At 46.6% G+C, this 17671-nt stretch overlaps 1 pseudogene; it reads right to left on the minus strand.

Annotated features, from left to right (window-relative positions):
• The window catches only part of LOC147117590 (uncharacterized), a 72119-nt pseudogene extending 55138 nt beyond the window's left edge, over positions 1–16981 (minus strand).
• Positions 16982–17671: the final 690 nt, after the last annotated feature.

Genomic DNA, 17671 nt, shown 5'->3' on the forward strand with positions numbered 1-17671 from the left:
AGGCAAGGATTAATCGGGGATAGTCAGCATGGCTTTGTCAAGGGTAAATCATGTCTGACAAATCTGATTGAATTTTTCGAGGGGGTGACTAGGGGGGTGGATGAGGGAAATGCTGTGGATGTGGTTTACATGGACTTCAGTAAAGCCTTTGACAAAGTCCCGCATAGGAGACTGGTCAAGAAGGTAAGAGCCCATGGGATCCAGGGTGCCTTGGCGCGTTGGATCCTAAACTGGCTGAGTGGCAGGAGGCAGAGGGTGATGGTCGAAGGTTGCTTTTGTGACTGGAAGCCTGTGTCCAGTGGGGTACCTCAGGGATCGGTGCTGGGTCCCTTGTTGTTTGTGATCTACATAAATGATTTGGATGAGAATGTAAAAGGTATGATCAGCAAGTTCGCAGATGACACGAAAATTGGTGGGGTGGTCAATTGCGAGGAGGAAAGCCTCAGGCTACAGGACGATATAAACGGGTTGGTCAGATGGGCGGAAAAGTGGCAAATGGAATTTAACCCTGAAAAGTGCGAGGTGATGCATTTTGGACGGACAAATAAGGCAAGGGAATACGCAATGAGTGGTAGGACCCTAGGAAGTACAGAGGGTCAGAGGGACCTTGGTGTACATGTACATAGATCCCTGAAGGCAGCGGAACAGGTAGATAAGGTGGTTAAAAAGGCATATGGGATACTTGCCTTCATTAGCCGAGGCATAGAATATAAGAGCAGGGAGGTTATGATGGAGCTGTACAAAACGCTGGTGAGGCCACAGCTGGAGTACTGTGTGCAGTTCTGGTCGCCTCACTATAGGAAGGATGTGATTGCTTTGGAGAGGGTGCAGAGAAGATTCACCAGGATGTTACCTGGGATGGAGCGCCTCAGCTATGAAGAGAGACTAAACAGGCTGGGGTTGTTTTCCTTGGAGCAAAGAAGGCTGAGGGGGGACCTGATTGAGGTATACAAAATGATGAGGGGCATAGATAGGGTAGACAAAGAGGAACTTTTCCCCTTAGTAGGGGGGTCAATAACAAGGGGGCATAGATTCAGGGTAAGGGGCAGGAGATTTAGAGGGGATTTGAGGAGGAACTTTTTCACCCAGAGGGTGGTTGGAATGTGGAACTCAATGCCCAAAAGGGTGGTAGAGGCAGGAACCCTCACAACATTCAAGAAGCATTTGGATGAGCACTTGGAATGCCAATGCATACAAGGCTATGGACCAAATGCTGGAAAATGGGATTAGACTGGACAGGGATGGATGGGCGGCGCAGACACGATGGGCCGAAGGGCCTCTTTCTGTGCTGTAAAACTCTATGACTCTATGACTCAGCAAACGGACATAGGTACTGTAACATTGTTTTAAAGACAGTTATTCATTTGTACAGGAGTTCATTGGTGGTTTTACCACACACAAACATATTCCTACTGTCCTCCTCCCTCCTTCCCGCAGGTCCTCTTTGCTTGGGTTTCGTAGGATGCATTGTGGTCCTCCCGACCTCACTGTTGGCCCGTGCCACACCTTCCCTGGGCCCCGACACTGCTGTTGGTCCATGCTGCACCACTCCAGCGCCTTGACCTCGCTGCTGGGCTCGTCCTCCTTCCTGGGTCCCGGCCTCGGACATGAATGATGTTGTCTCTCACAGGATCAAATTAGCATTGATATTCTCGCTTTGGGAGCTAAGTTTAAGTGACGAGCCAGTGCTCACTGAGAACAAAGGACAGGCATGGTCGGGGGATGGGCAGTTGGCTCAGATAACTTTAACCTTGCAGCTTGAACTTGCAGTTAGGGATAAAAATGCACCCACTATTAGAGCCAGGGGAGCTTAAACAGCAGAACAGAGGAGACTGGGGGGAAAGAGAGCAAAGGATGGCAATGGATTGTCAAGGATGGCAAAGGAGCTCCCTAGGGAGCTGCCAGCACAGGAGCCATCTTGTCCGAATGATTTAAATAAGAGATATACTGGCCAATTGTCTCGAGTTTTGAGTGGATGAATTCTCATACTTATCTGAATCCAAAAATGGAATTTTGGTTTTAGGTTCCAACTGATTCTGCTGCAGTATTTACAGATATAATGATGTCTGGGCGGATCTTCAAAATGACAATTATATATTAGAGAGAATACAGTGAAAAACAACAAACAGGAGTCTGGGAGTTCGACTTTAAGTTTTGAAGGAAGACTCATGGATGTATGATCCAGATTTTTAGAATGCAAGAAGGAATGCATAATATAGATCCAAGCAGATTATTTAACTTGCACTGAGCATCTAATGAGAAGATATAAGTATAAAATTAATAACCCCCAGGTGATATTTGAGGTAAAAATTATTTTCCCCATAGATATTGGATATATGAAATGGTCTCCCAGGTAAAGAACCTCTCTAAAGAAATGGGCAAATATCTGGTATGAATTGGGAGTTATAGAAGTAAGTAAATCAAGTGCAGTGTGAACCATAATAGTCCCTGAACTGCTGACTATGAAACTGCCAGGCCGTCGAAGGCCAAAAAGCCTGGAATGCATAATGTTTGATGTAAGATTGGATAGTTATTCTGGAATTTTGTACTGTGGACTTACATTGAAACTGTCCAAATTAGTATCATTTAGAACCTCTATGAAACCAAGGTCCCAAAAGGTTCTAACGCAGTTTATCATTTGATTGCTAGATTTATCACTTTTTAATATTAGAATCCCCTGCTAATTCTGTTAATAATGCCACAATTTGCATAATCATAATATTGTGGAGCCATCCAACATAAATTGAAGTGTGCTTTGAAACACCATTAATCCCAAGCCAAAATGAAGAATTTGGATTGTGTACAAATTGAGGTCTGATCCACATATTGCACATGGCTAAAGATGTCCTTTCCAAGAAGATGGGACAGTAGTACGCCAACCTCATTTGCTTATTACTGGTGAGCTGTAGGCGGCAGTCGCGGCCCCAGAGGCAGCAAGATTGTTAGGCTCGGACACCAGCCAAGGTTGTAAGGAGAGTCCAGGGTGAGGGAGGGGGAATGCTGGTAGTTGTCCGCACATTTAATATGAAGCTGGGAGGGGTACTCCTGCCACCCCCGGCTCCACAATATGGTAAGTAAAAAAAATAAAACTTACCTTTCTGATGACAGCCTCCGGCTGTCCACTTAATTTAATTTATCTGCCAAGCGCCTGAAGAAACTAACTGCAGCATGCACGCTGCCCGCCATATTGGAGCCTTAGGCGCCCGTTTTATGCCTGTAAAGTGGACACAGCGCAGTCCATTTTCTAAGCCCACATCTCCTCTGTGATCTTAAATTTAATACATTTATTGATTGTGAAATAGATAGGAGCACAAAACAACAGAAAGCAAATAGTGAAATGGAATGTATTCAAGACATTTATCAATCAGGCAATACACAATCTCATACATCTTTTAAAAAATGAAAATGAACTTAAATTAAAAGAATACATCTGCCACCTCAGCGGCCTGGCAATTCTCAATCAATTAACAGCCCTCAAATACCAGTTCAATAACGTAATTAGCTCTAGAATATAATTTGCACTATTTTGGTGCCATTTTACTGTAATGGTGGAAGAATTTAGTGAAGGTAAGTTCCAGCTTATATTTACAAAGAAAGTAAGCCAATGTGCATATGCCAACCATTATACAGACCAATGGGAATATCAGTTATTTCTCAGAAATAATAAGAGCTGAATTTCTAGTTTTATTATAATAATACTCTTTGGAGAGTAGCACGCTTCAGTAAAATTATAAGTAGCTTCCTGGCTGAATTTAGACAATTAAAACTCACTTTGGATAATTAGTTGAGCAGAAAATTCCTCTTCTTTAGAGGGAGACAGATAGTTCAATAACAGTGATGACAAGAATTTCACTTGGGAGGGAAAGAATGACTAATACCGATAGAATTATTTTTGAAAGCGTTATTAGTCTGGCTGTAAACACACCAGCGCGAAGTTCCTTTTTACTTTGTTTTATGTATTCTATTTGGTTGCACAAATGTTTGCACACGTTTTAATTTTCTTACTATATTGATATCTGATATGCTTATTGAGTTGGCATTGTCTCCTCTCTAATAGGTAGGTGGGTAATGTCAGGGGTAGAACATTGTTATTTCTGGCACCTGGATGACTGGATGACAGCATCCTCCCTCTGCTAATCATAAGACTTTTAAGTGAAATGAGTTTTGACAATCTCAACCTAGTTCCTAGTAGGCATGGATTCACAACTCAAAGCTGACGTTAATTCCTAAGATAGTAACACTGACAATGTTACTCAGAATGGCCACAAAAATTAGCTGATGTGGAAAGTGGAAAAATTCACACTGCTGTAATAGGAAGTGCTCTCCTGAATTTGGGGGATTAAGACACACAATTATTGCAACAGTTTTCCATTATAACAGGAAAATTAAATAGAAACATTAGACATCAGAATAAAAGAAATAATCATATCAAACACCAATTTTGTTTTATCAGCAGAATAAAATCTAATGAAAAATCTTGTATTTTATAAGTTAGTGCCCCAACAAATGCCATATAAAGCAATAATAAAGTGAACAATTTAATCTATCTTCCAGATGAAAATAGTTGTGCTAAAGGTATTCAATCATCTCACCTTCAAAATAGAGTTCTTTTCAGGTAAATAATATCTCACAACTTTAATAGCTTGCAAATAACAACAATTTGCAGTGTATTGTATATTAGCATTGTTGTGTATGTACCTTTAAGGGAATAACTGGTTTTAGACTGCAGTACCAGCAGTGACCACCCCTGTATAAAAGGCCCTAGCAGGCTTCTGTAGTTTCAGTTTCAAGCTGCCTCTTGTTCAGTAAAGTACCTGTTAAACTGTTCTCCCGAAGTCTGTGTATTATTGAGGCGCGGACTTTAGAGTGGTGACGAGTAAGTTCGAACTCACCTGCAGTGTGGCATCATCTCACGGGGATCTCGCCTGAAAGGAAGGTCCTGGAAGGTCGTAGTCTGAGCAACGGGCGTCGACCAAGGGCAACTGCCCAAAGAATCCATTGGTGTTTGGAGAATTGCGGGAGAGACTGTGGTTCCAGCGAATCGTGCTGGTAGCAGGTAGCGCGCTGACCCTTCCGGACTGCGGCGGGCTCAAGCTCGATCGAGCGGCTCTACAAATCGGGCCGCGCAGCATCGCCGGGAAAAGAAAACAAGAGAGAGAGGGTGGAGCGCACAGGGCGCGATCGGTGCTCGAGAACAGGACAGCGGAGAGAAAATAAACAGGGGGGAAGGAAAGCGAGACGCGCCGAAGCTGCGGGTCACCGCCATTACCCCGTAGAACGCTAGGAGCAGCGTGGCAGTAAGGGGAACAAGCAAAAGCGCGGGAGGCGCCATTTTATCCCATTGGGGAAGAAGCAAAAGTGCGGGAGGCGCCATTTTATTCCATTGGGGAAGAAGCAAAAGCACGGGAGGCGCCATTTTAAATCACTCAAGATGCCGAAAAGTGGCAGTACCACTGCTTTCGACAACGAGGTAGAAGACTGGACCACGTATGTGGAAAGAATTGAAGTGTACTGCAAGGCAAATGAGGTGGCTGATGGAAAGAGGGCGTCGGTATTATTAAATCTGATGGGTGCGAGTACGTACGGCCTATTGCGGAATTTAATTACCCCAGCTAAACCAATGGAGAAAAGTTTTGAGGAGATTGTTCATATCTTACAGGAACATTTAAGCCCTATACCACTGCTGATAGCAGAAAGATTCAAGTTCCATAAAAGAAACCAGCACAAAGATGAGAGCAATGCTGACTATCTTACGGAACTACGCAAGTTATCGAAGCACTGCCAGTTCGCAGCAGGACTGGCAGACACCTTTCGGGATACGTTTGTCTGCGGGCTCCAGAGTGAAGGAACCCAGAAACGGCTACTTTCAAAAAAGGACCTGACGCTAGAACAGGCTTTCAGCGTGGCAGTATCCTACGAAGCAGCAGCACGGGGAGCTGCGGAAATACAACAGAAACCACAAGAATACAGCGCTAACGAAATGGCGTATGGAGCCGAAAAGTGCTATCGCTGCGGCAGAACAACCCATGAGCAGAAGGACTGCTGGTTTAAAGACAAAATATGCAGGCAATGCGGGAAAATGGGACATATAGCAAGAGTCTGCAGGTCGGGAAAGAAGACCAACACGACAAGAACTACTAAGGAACAGTACAGGAAAGTAAAGAAACTGACAGATAGTAGTTCAGAAGATCAGGAGAGTGATAAGGACTCCGGGAGCAGGCGACTAAGTTGTTTAAAGTTACACAACGTGATCGCAAAAGAAGATCACCGAACCATTTGGGTCACCCTCATGATAGCAGGGTCCCCAGTGAAGATGGAATTGGACACAGGATCAGCCCTAACTGTCATGAATCAACGAGACTATGAGCGGCTATTCTCACACATACCCTTAAAGAACACGTCCATTGTATTGAAGACATACACGGGGCAAAAGGTCTACCCCAGAGGAAAAATAAGGGTGCCAGTTGAATATAACGGAAAGGAAACACAGAAACTATACATGTATATACTACGAGATGGAGGACCACCATTATTGGGACGTGAATGGATCCAAAGACTACAATTGGATTGGCATTCCATTCTGGCACTAACTGTGACTGACAAAAAAGATGATGACGTCGCACCTGGACGTCTGTCACAAATTCTATCTGACGCGGAAGAGGGGTTCCAACAAGGACTTGGGACTCTAAAAGGAGTAAAGGCAACCATAAAGATTGAGGATAGCGCAACCCCAAAATTTTTCAAGGCCAGACCGGTGCCATACACGATACGCCCACCTGTGGAAGCTGAACTGGAGAGTCTGGAGCATTCGGGGGTGCTGTCTAAGGTGGACTGGAGCGAGTGGGCCACACCCATCGTTCCTGTAATGAAGAAAGCATTGAGCAGCACGCCTGCGGAGCCAAGGAAGGTTCGCATCTGTGGGGACTTCAAGGTGACTGTGAACCCAATCCTGCACACAGTACAGTATCCGCTTCCGCGGATAGAAGATATTTTCACCTCACTATCTGGAGGGAAACGTTTTACAAAGATTGACCTGGCTCAAGCATATCTACAAATGGAGGTGGAAGAAGCATCTAGGAAATACCTCACGATAAACACTCACAAAGGCCTTTACCAGTACAATCGACTGGTATTTGCGGTAGCATCGGCCCCGGCTATGTGGCAGAGGGCAATGGAACAAGTCCTGCAAGGGATCCCGGGGACCCAGTGTTATTTGGACGACATCCTGGTTACGGGCGAAAATGACAATGAACACCTTGCCAACCTGGAACAGGTGCTCACGAGATTGCAGGAATATGGGCTACGAGCCAACCGTCCCAAATGCGAGTTCTTCAGGAGACAAATCTCGTATTGTGGCCACATGATTGATGAGGAAGGGTTGCATAAGTCGCCGGACAAGATTGAGGCTGTAGTCAAGGCCCCAGCACCAGAAAATGTGTCGCAACTGAGGTCGTTCCTCGGGTTGGTGAACTACTACCATAAGTTCTTGCCGAATTTATCTACAATTCTGCACCCACTGAACGCCCTCCTTCAAACTGGTGTAACATGGAAATGGAATGATGAGTGTAAGCGTGCCTTTCAGGAATGTAAATGCCAAATCACTTCAAAAGAAGTATTGGCCCACTACAATCCAACACTACCGATTCGGTTGGCATGTGATGCGTCACCTTACGGCATTGGAGCGGTGCTGTCACACAAATTCCGTGATGGTTCAGAGAGGCCAATAGCCTTTGCATCGCGCTCGCTAACCTCAGCCAAGCGTAACTACACCCAGATTGACAGGGAGGCCCTCAGCCTGGTGTGGGGGGTGAAGAAGTTCAATCCCTATCTGCACGGGCAGAAATTCACCCTACTGACTGATCATCAACCCCTGGTCTCAATTTTTAACCCAAAGAAGGGCGTTCCGGTGATGACGGCGCAACGGCTGCAAAGATGGTCACTTTTTCTAGGGGCACATCAGCATGACATAGAGTACAAAGGTACGAAACAACATGGAAACACTGATGGGCTGTCGCGCCTACCGTTGCCTACGGCGGAAGAAGCACCTGCAGTGGACCCGGTGGAGATATTCCATGCGACCATAGTCGAATGTTTGCCTGTTACAAACGCAAGTATTGAGAAGGAAACCCGAAATGACCCGACACTCTCTCGGGTCTATGATTTGACGGTGAAGGGATGGCCAGCATATGGCGACTCACTGTTGCCAGCATTCTCGCCAAGGAGGGAACAGCTGTCAGTGTGACGGGGAACCTTGATGTGTGGATCCCGAGTGGTAATTCCACCCAAGTTGAGAGATAGAGTACTCAATGAGCTTCATGAGGGTCATCTGGGAGGGGTAAAAATGAAGAGCCTAGCCAGGGCGTTTGTGTGGTGGCCGGGAATCGATAAAGAAATCGAGGATATGACCAAGCGATGCATAGGATGCCAGAAGGTCCAAAACACTCCACCACAGGCCCCACTACATCCATGGGAGTGGCCCTCATCTCCATGGCAATGGGTACACATTGATTTCGCTGGTCCATTTATGGACTCAATGTTTCTAATCGCTGTGGACGCCCATTCAAAATGGCCAGAGGTCATTAAAATGTCCTCCACCGCCACGGAGAAAACTATTGCAGTCCTAAGGACCATCTTCGCCAGGAATGGGTTGCCAGAACAGATCTGTTCCGACAATGGCCCACAGTTTGTGTCTGAAGATTTCCGGAGGTTCCTGAAGAATAATGGGGTGAAACATTACACATCTGCCCCATATCATCCAGCCACAAATGGATTGGCTGAGAGGTTTGTTCAGACCTTTAAAAAGGCCATAAAGGCAATGTATAATGATGACATGCCACTGCAACACAAGGTGGATAACTTCCTGTTTGCTTACTGGAATGCGACACATGCAGTAACCAACCAAACTCCAGCCGTACTGTTTTTCAACCGGAGACTAAGATGTCGCTTGGATTTGCTCAAACCAAACATAAGACGAGATGTTGAGGATAAGCAGTTCCAGCACGTAAATGAGAAGCCAACCAGGAGCTTCAAGATGGGGCAACCAGTCTTGGCCCGCGATTACCGAACAGAAAAATGGCAGCCAGGCACGATATGCACACAGCAGGGACCACTAATGTACACAGTGGATGTTGGAGAGAGCATCGTGAGGCGCCATGCTGACCAGATTCTAGAGTCACAGGAACAAGCCAAACCTGTACCACAAGCATGTGCACCTGGTAATGAGCCCGAAGTACAGATTGCGTCTACCTCAGAAGCAGGGGTATTGGAAGCTGATGAACCAACCAATGACAATGAGCCAGAATTGACTCCACCGCCAGAACAGGATACTCGAGAAAGGCGCTATCTAGTCCGGATCAGGAAGCCTCCTCAAAGACTGAACTTATAAATGACTATTTCAGTTGATGTATATATTACTGAGAAAATTGTAATTGTAATTAGTTATTATTTAGTTGTTAAATGAATGTTATGTACTGTTTATCTAAAAGGGGAGGAATTGTTGTGTATGTACCTTTAAGGGAATAACTGGTCTTAGACTGCAGTACCGGCAGTGACCACCCCTGTATAAAAGGCCCTAGCAGGCTTCTGTAGTTTCAGTTTCAAGCTGCCTCTTGTTCAATAAAGTACCTGTTAAACTGTTCACCCGAAGTCCGTGTATTATTGAGGCGCGGACTTTACAAGCATAATAAACTTCCAAAGGCACTTTACAGAAGCGAGAGTAGGTGCCAAGTAGTACTAGAGGATCTCATGGAAATGTCCATGGGTTTGGTCAGAGGTAAGTTTTGAGGAGGCAGGGAGACTGGCAAAGAGATCTGGCAGAGAGTTACAGAGCATAGAGAGAGAGATTGTTGGACTCTAGGGGAATCAAGGGATATGGAGATCAGGCAGGAAAGTAGAGTTGAGGTCGAAGATCAGCTATGATCTTACTAAATGATGGAGCAGGCTTGAGGGGCCGTATAGCCGACTCCAGCTCCTAATTCTTATGTTCTTATAGGGCCAAGACAATTGAAGGCTATGCCACTGAACATTGAGTGGAGGGAGGGAATGACGGAAAAAAGAGGTCAAAGAGCAGATGGCATGGGTCAGTACATAAACAGAAGGAGATTGCAGGGCTAGGATGGGGCATATGGAGAGATTTGTAAATAAGAACAAGGATATTAAATTCCCTGCATTGGCCAGGGCTGGGTGATGGGGAGTAGTATTTCATGCAGAATAGGTTGCAAGGGGAGGAGTTTTGGACAATTTGGAGTTTGTGTAGGATGGTGCTTGGGATGCTGGTGAGCAGAACATTGGAGAAGATGAGTCTGGAGGTGACAAAATCTTAGGTGAGGGTTTAGGTAACAGTGAGAGTAAGGTAAGATGAAAAATGTTACAGAGGTGGAAATAGGTGGCCTTGGTGATAGAAAGGATAAAGGGTTTGAAGCACAACTCAGAATGAGACAGGATACCTTGGTTGCATACTGACAAGTTCAGCCCAAGCTAACAGCCACACGCCTATTTGCATGGTCTCAGGCAGCACATTAAAGTCATGCTGGGAGCTCAATATAATGATTCCGGTGTGCAGCCAGTGCTACCCATGGACAGGAGGATGGAGATCCTGTTACCCCCAGGGGGCAGAAAGCCTTCCAGGAAACACCTGCACCACCAGTGGGAAGAGGTTACAGAGGAGGTCAATGTGAAGAGCTTAGCTCCAAATTTGTGGCTGTAATACTGAAATAAGTTCAACGACCTCACCAGAGTTGTCAAGGCAAGAATACTGCTTTCTTACTCTCTACTCACACCTCCACCACCTCTAGCTTCACTATTCACAATACTCCTCGCTCCCATTTCCTTTCACTCTCCTACAAATTACTGTGCCACACTTTACTACACCTTCTTCTCCGCATACTAACACACTCACCAATATTCTGACCCTCACTTCACCACACCTCACATCTTACACATTGCATACCAATTATTCAGCCATGACATACACATTCTATAAGCACCTCACAAGACTGTCACTAATACTCTGCCTTCTTTCTTGCAGGAGAAGGTCGCGCACAACTCCAGACAGTAGGCTTCCACTGGAGCAGGCCAAGCCAGCCTGCACACCTTCTCCTCCCTCGAAGAAAACATGTTGGTCTATATGGGCAGGGGCAGTCAAGGGCATGGCGACTGGCAATGTTGGAGGAGTCGTGGTTTCTTCACACCTTACCCTCTTTTTCTCTTCTTACTTTTACCTTACCCTAGACACTCTGCATGACAAACTGCAGATACTTTCACCAGACACTTATCTCTCATTGCTCTCCCTTCACATTAAAAGCTAACCCTTGTTCCTCTCTTTCATTTCAGGTGCTGAATATGTGGAGATCCATCTGCTACTTGAGGAAGAGGATAGCCTTTCTGATGATGCGCCATCATTTGATCTGATCCTCGCAAGCACCAGCTCAGACATCGGCATCACATGTACATTAGCGGCTAGGCTACAGGGCGGGTCTTCACGTGGTGAATCATCGGGCACAAGTGTATAGGAGCTAGGGCAGGGGAATATGCTGCCACTGATGTCAGCTCGGCAGAAGGCAAGATTGCATACTAGCTCTGCTACAGAGGACTCAGCTGACTTTGAGGGTTCAGACTACTGAAAAAGGCTGATGGGCATACACCGGGAAATGCTAGGTGCCTGCCAGCAATCTGGTGCACAATGTTGCATAGCATGGAAGGATCCAACTCCAACTTGTGTCAAGATTTCACACAGAGCATGGAGACCATTCTGCCCAGCATGGATGGAGTGGTCAGCTCATTCAACATGACAGTATTGCCTGCCATCATGGCGCCTCTCCAGACAGCTGCCATGAAAGCTCAGATGGCTGCTGTCTTGCCTGTGGGGACCAGTGTTTACAGGGGTTTCCAGACTGTCAAATCACTCTTGCATTCTATTCTTGTGTAAAGCTGTAGGAGTGATGAGGCGCAGTGCCAAGAGATTGGCCTTGGCTCCATGGCATAGTCACCTGTTGTCCTCTCTCAGGACAACAGGATGCCTGCTCCCCTGACACCCACTCTACCAGTACCCTTGTTAGTGCCACATTGCCAGCTGGACCAGACTGCACTGGCCCACGCCAAGGTGCTGCATCTGCAGCCGGGCCCTCAAGGCCCACAGCTGCTCAAGGTCATCCACACAGCCATCTGAAGTGTCCTTAATGGAAGCTCAGCTGCCTTGCAACTCCCAAGCTGTACCCACTGGAGAAACACATTGTAGGTGTACTAGGATAGGTCAACAAGCACACAAGACAGGCATTAAGGGGTTGCACAAGGGTGATTCATAATTATTTTTGTAAACAGTTAGATACAGATAGAATAGCTGATAAATTTGTTTTTTGTTCTGGATTTGGCTTTGTGTTTATATTTGTGGTGAAGTGAAGGAAATAAGGCTGGACTGAAGGAAAGCAATTGGATGGCGGTAGTAAGGACTGTGGTAAAGATTGTGGCAATGTAGATGAATTTGGGATGGGAGGGTTGGTTCAGGGTAGCGCTCTTTGACGGCTCTAGCAGCTAGGGGCATTGGTGGTTGATGTCGCCCCTGCTCTTCCTCCTCTTGCTGCTCCTCCTCCTCCTCCTGCTGCACTTGTTGCTGGTAAGGGCTGATCCCTCATGATGGTAAAGTTATGGAGCAAGCAGCAGACGATCACAAATCTGGATACCCGTTTAAGACTGTACTACGAAGCTCCTTCCGAATAGAATGTGCTGACAAGGCAATGCGGGTGCAGTCTATGGCACCTTGCTTCCTGGAAAAGCCTGTCATGCAGGCACACCCTAGTGCTCTTCTCGCCCTGCTTCACTCTGTCCATAGGGAAAGTAATGTAGCTGCTCCTTTTGGTGTAGAGAGCCTCCTGATACAGTGATACACTGCAAACTATGAGATGTCACTGATGTCACTTACTGCAGCCTGGAAGGAGCCTGTGACATAAAAGCTAAGGCTGTCCATGCCCTGGTGTGAGGCTTGAGTTGTGGTTGCAGCAGGTGACATAGATGGTGACAGCCTTCTTTGTGAAGCAAAAGCGCCACATACATTGTTCTTCTGAAAAGTTTATACAAGAAAAATGCTCCTTGAATTCCTGCTGTGGCCTCCAGTGTAGTGCCCTCCTATTTAAGTCATAGAATCATAGAATAATACAGCAGAGAAAGAGGCCTTTCAGCTCACTGCCAGTGCTGGCTCTTTGAAAGAGCTATCCAATTAGTCTCACTCCCTTGCTCATTCTCCATAGCCCTGAACATTTTTCCCCTTCACTATTTTTCCAGTTCCCTTTTGAAAGTTACTATTGAATCTGCTTCCCCATCCTTTCAGGCAGTCGATTCAAGATCATGAAAACACACTATGTAAAACATATTTTTCCTCATGTCGCCTCTGGTTCTTTTGCCAATTATCTTAAATCTGTGTCCTCTCATTACCCACCCTTCTGCCACTGGAAACAGTTTCTCCTTTACTCTACCAAAACTGTTAGGATTTTGAACAGCTCTATCAAATCTCCCCTTAACCTTCTCTGCTTTAAGGAGAACAATCCCAGCTTCTCTAATCTCTCCACATAACGGCAGTCCCGCATCCCTGGTACCATTCAAGTAAATCTCCTCTGCACTCTCTCCAAGGTCTTGACTAAAGTATGATGCCCAGAATTAGCCCCAATATTCCAGCTGGAGCATAATCAGTGTTTTATAAAGTTTAACATAACTTCTCTATGGGGAGAAATTGGGCTCTGTAGCGCTCGGTTTTTAGGCGCTATGTGGCCTCCTAATGATCGGAAATTGCATCCGAGATGCGTGCGCACACTTCTGACAAGAAGTGTGCCAGCTGCCATCTTGGTAAAGGGGTTTGCATGCACGCACCTAACAAAGGCGACAGCATTCAGAGCAAGCAGATTATGAAGTCAAACAGTGTGCAATGCTGCTTTGATGTCAACGCTGCCATTTTCGAACACCACACTCCAGCCTATGTCCTGTCTTAACCCTGCACAGCTGAACACAGTGTTGAATGGCATGAAGGACGCCCCACCAGGTCTACTTCCAGGTTAGTTGCTGGATTATTTCTTCTAGCTGCTGGTGCAATTGTATGCATTTTTGCAGCTTTCCTATACTTGCTTAAAGTTTCAGTAGTGTGCAGGGAATGGTCTGGCTTGGTGCTGAAGTACTTGTTTGGTCATTTAAAAGCTTGTGCTGAATCAAGTTGCTTCCAGGGTGGCCTGGGAGGTCTTCCTCTTGGAATTGAGCATGACTAGGAGAATCCACGCAGAGTGGGACAAGCTACTAGAGGAGTGAGGAGGAGATGAATGGCTCTCAGCAGGACGCCACATCCGCAGAGGGGCTTTAGGGAGCAATTCTTTTACCTCAACTTCAGTGAGGACCAATGCTTGAGATGTCTTTGCTTCACAAAAGAGGTTGTGACTGAAATCTGCCAACTGCTGCAGCCACAACTGCCACCTCAAAGCAGGGCAAGGACAGCATTGCCTGTGGCTGTCTAGGTGACTGACTCTGAACTTTTATGGATCTGGCACCATCCAGGCTGCTGCTGGAGATATAAGCAACATCTCGCAGTTTGCAGTACACTGCTGCACAACGGAGGTCACTGAGGCTCTCTATACAGAGAGACAGTTTCATCTCATTCCCTCTTTCCAGACACAAGCAGGGAGAGCAAGCATGAGGGTTTGCATGGATTGCAGGTTTCCCTATAGTGCAGGGTGCCGTTGACTGCCATGCACAATGCCTTGCATGTACCTCATGTGAATTTGGCCATTTTCATGAACCGAAAGGGATTCCACTCCCTTAATGTGCACCTGGTGTGTGACCACAGGTAGCACATCATGCAGGTGAATGCCCATTATCCTGGCAGTAGTCACGATTCCTTCATTCTACAGCAGTTCTCTGTGCCACCTCTATTTGAACCACCACAGCAAATCAGAGGCTGGCTACTGGGTGAGAAGGGTTATCTACTCGTGGCATGGCTCATGACTCCAGTCTGGAACCCATGCACATGTGCACAGCAGGCCTACAAAGAGAGCTATGCTGCCACAAGGAACATTATATAGCATACCATCGACATCCTCAAGCAACGCTTCCGCTGCCTGGACATAGAAACATAGAAGATAGGAGCAGGAGTAGGCCATTCGGCCCTTCGAGCCTGCTCCGCCATTCAATGTGATCATGGCTGATCATCCAAATTCAGTACCCTGTCCCTGCCTTTTCCCCATATCCCTTGATCCCTTTAGCCTCAAGAAATATATCCAACTCTTTCTTGAATATATTTAATGAACTAGCCTCCACCGCCCTCTGTGGCAGAGAATTCCACAGGTTCACCACTCTCTGGGTGAAGAAATTCCTCCTCATTTCAGTCCTAAATGGCTTACCCCTTATCCTTAGACTATGACCCCTGGTTCTGGACTCCCCGGCCATCAGAAACATCCTTCCTGCATCTAGTCTGTCCAGACCTGACAGAATTTTATAGGTTTCGATGAGATCCCCTCTCAATCTTCTAAACTCCAGTGAGTATAAGCCCAATCGACACAATCTCTCCTCATACGTCATTCCTGCCATCCCAGGTATCAGCCTGGTGAATCTTCGCTGCACTCCCTCCATGGCAAGAACGTCCTTCCTCAGGTAAGGTGACCAAAACTGCACACAATACTCAAGGTGCGGTCTCACCAAGGCCCTGTACAACTGTAGCAAGACATCCTTGTTCCTATACTCGAGCCCTCTTGCTACGAAGGCCAACATACCATTTGCCTTCTTAACCGCCTGCTGCACCTGCATGCTTACCTTCAGCGACTGGTGCACAAGGACACCCAGGTCTCTTTGCTCTGGAGGAGCCCTGCAGTACTCAGCTGAGTGGGTATCAAGATTTGTAGTAGTATGCTGCATACTGCACTACCTGGGCATTATTAAGGAACAGCCCTTGCCACCAACTATCAGGCGAGAAGCTGAGGAGCAGGAGCATGAGGAAGAGGAAGTGGAGGAACAGGAAGAGGAAGGGAGGCTATAACATAGACAGCCCCTTTCTGCCCGGGCTCAACGTGATGAAATAATTAATGAGCGATGCCAGTAACTTCAACCACACCTCCCCATTCACCAACAATCCCACGCTCTTTATCTTTCCTCTATCAGTGACAATCACATCATCCTCTTTCTGACAGCACAAAAATAAAAACCACCAGAAAATGCACATTCCAATCCAAATTTATAAATTCACTCATGACATAATGCATACAAAAATAAACGAAACACCCTTGTTCATTACCTTAGTGCTTGTCTACTGTGTGCCTTTGAATCTCCTAGTGCTCCTACGAGGTGCTTCTCCAGTGGCTGCAGCATGGCTGGTGGAAGGCAGTTGACCGCCAATTCTGGAGACTGCAGATGGCCTTGGAGGACGACCTTGAACAGTTCTGGGCCTAAAAAGCCCGGCTTCAGACTGCACCATTTCAGCCTGGGCTGCAGTAGTCTGGGCTGGCTGACTGATGGGCAACAGCAAGGGCACTGGCGGAGTGGTAGGGGTGGGAGCACGAATGCTGTCAACCTGAGAGAGGAAAGCAGGTTCGTGCTCCATGGAACCACTGCCGGGGCATGTCTCAGCAATCCTACTGATCTGTTTGAAAACAGATTGATGGACTGCTGTGATGCCCTGGAAGACCTTTTGAACAGTGGTATCCAGACCCATGATGACAGCAGTCTGAGCTTGCAAGGCAGCAGTCTGAGCTTCCACTACAGCGCTCAGACCTTTGATGGAAGCTGTTTGTGCTGCAATGGAAGTTGTGACATTGGCCATCAGATGCTGCATCATGGTGGGTTCCACAGGTGTGCTGATGGAGGTGATCACCCTTTCCATGTTGGAAAGCATGGGCTCCAAGGTATGTGCTAAGCCCTGTGCCAATTTGGTGCTGGACTCCTCCATGCTCGTTGACATTGAGCACAGGCTTTCTGGCAGGCTTTCCAGTGCACCAAGCATTTGGTTATGTACACCCATCAGCCACCTTCTGTAGCCTGGCCATTGAAGTCCTTATTGTTCCGTGGTTCAGTGGATATGCTGTTATTAAATAATCACACGGATGCTGTACATTAACAATAAACAGGTCTTTACTGGAGGAGGGTAGTCTCAAGACTGGGGGTACAGAGGCATGTGCAAAGCTTATATACAGGTGTGGTCACTGCCGGTACTACAGTATACAGGAGCTGTAAAAGTAGTTCTGACTTAAAGGCACATACACTACAATTCCTCCCCTTTTAGATTAGTAGTACCCCTAATATTCAAATAACAATTGACATTTCAACATGTACATTAAACAACAAAGTCCATTTATAGATTCAGTCTTTGGGGCGGCTTCCTGACCCTTTCGGGATAGCGCCTTTCCGGAGGTTCTTGTTCTTGGTGCAGAGGCGATTCTGACCCCTTTTCATCGGGTAGTTCATCGGGTTCCACTGCTACTGGGTCTGAGGTAGATGCTACCGGTATGTCGGATTCATCCCCAGGTACTCGAGACATGGGGTTGACGCGTTCCTGTGACGCTAAGATCTGATCGACGTGGTGTCTCACAATATTCTCCCTGACATCCACTGTGGACATTAATGGCCCCTGCCTTGTACATATCGTTCCGGGTTGCCATTTCTCTGTTCGATAGTCACGGGCCAAGACTGGTTGCCCCACATTGAAGCTCCT

Source organism: Somniosus microcephalus, chromosome 5, assembly GCF_052327205.1.
Source record: "Somniosus microcephalus isolate GS21.2 chromosome 5, FLI_Smic_1.0, whole genome shotgun sequence".
NCBI lineage: Eukaryota > Metazoa > Chordata > Chondrichthyes > Squaliformes > Somniosidae > Somniosus > Somniosus microcephalus.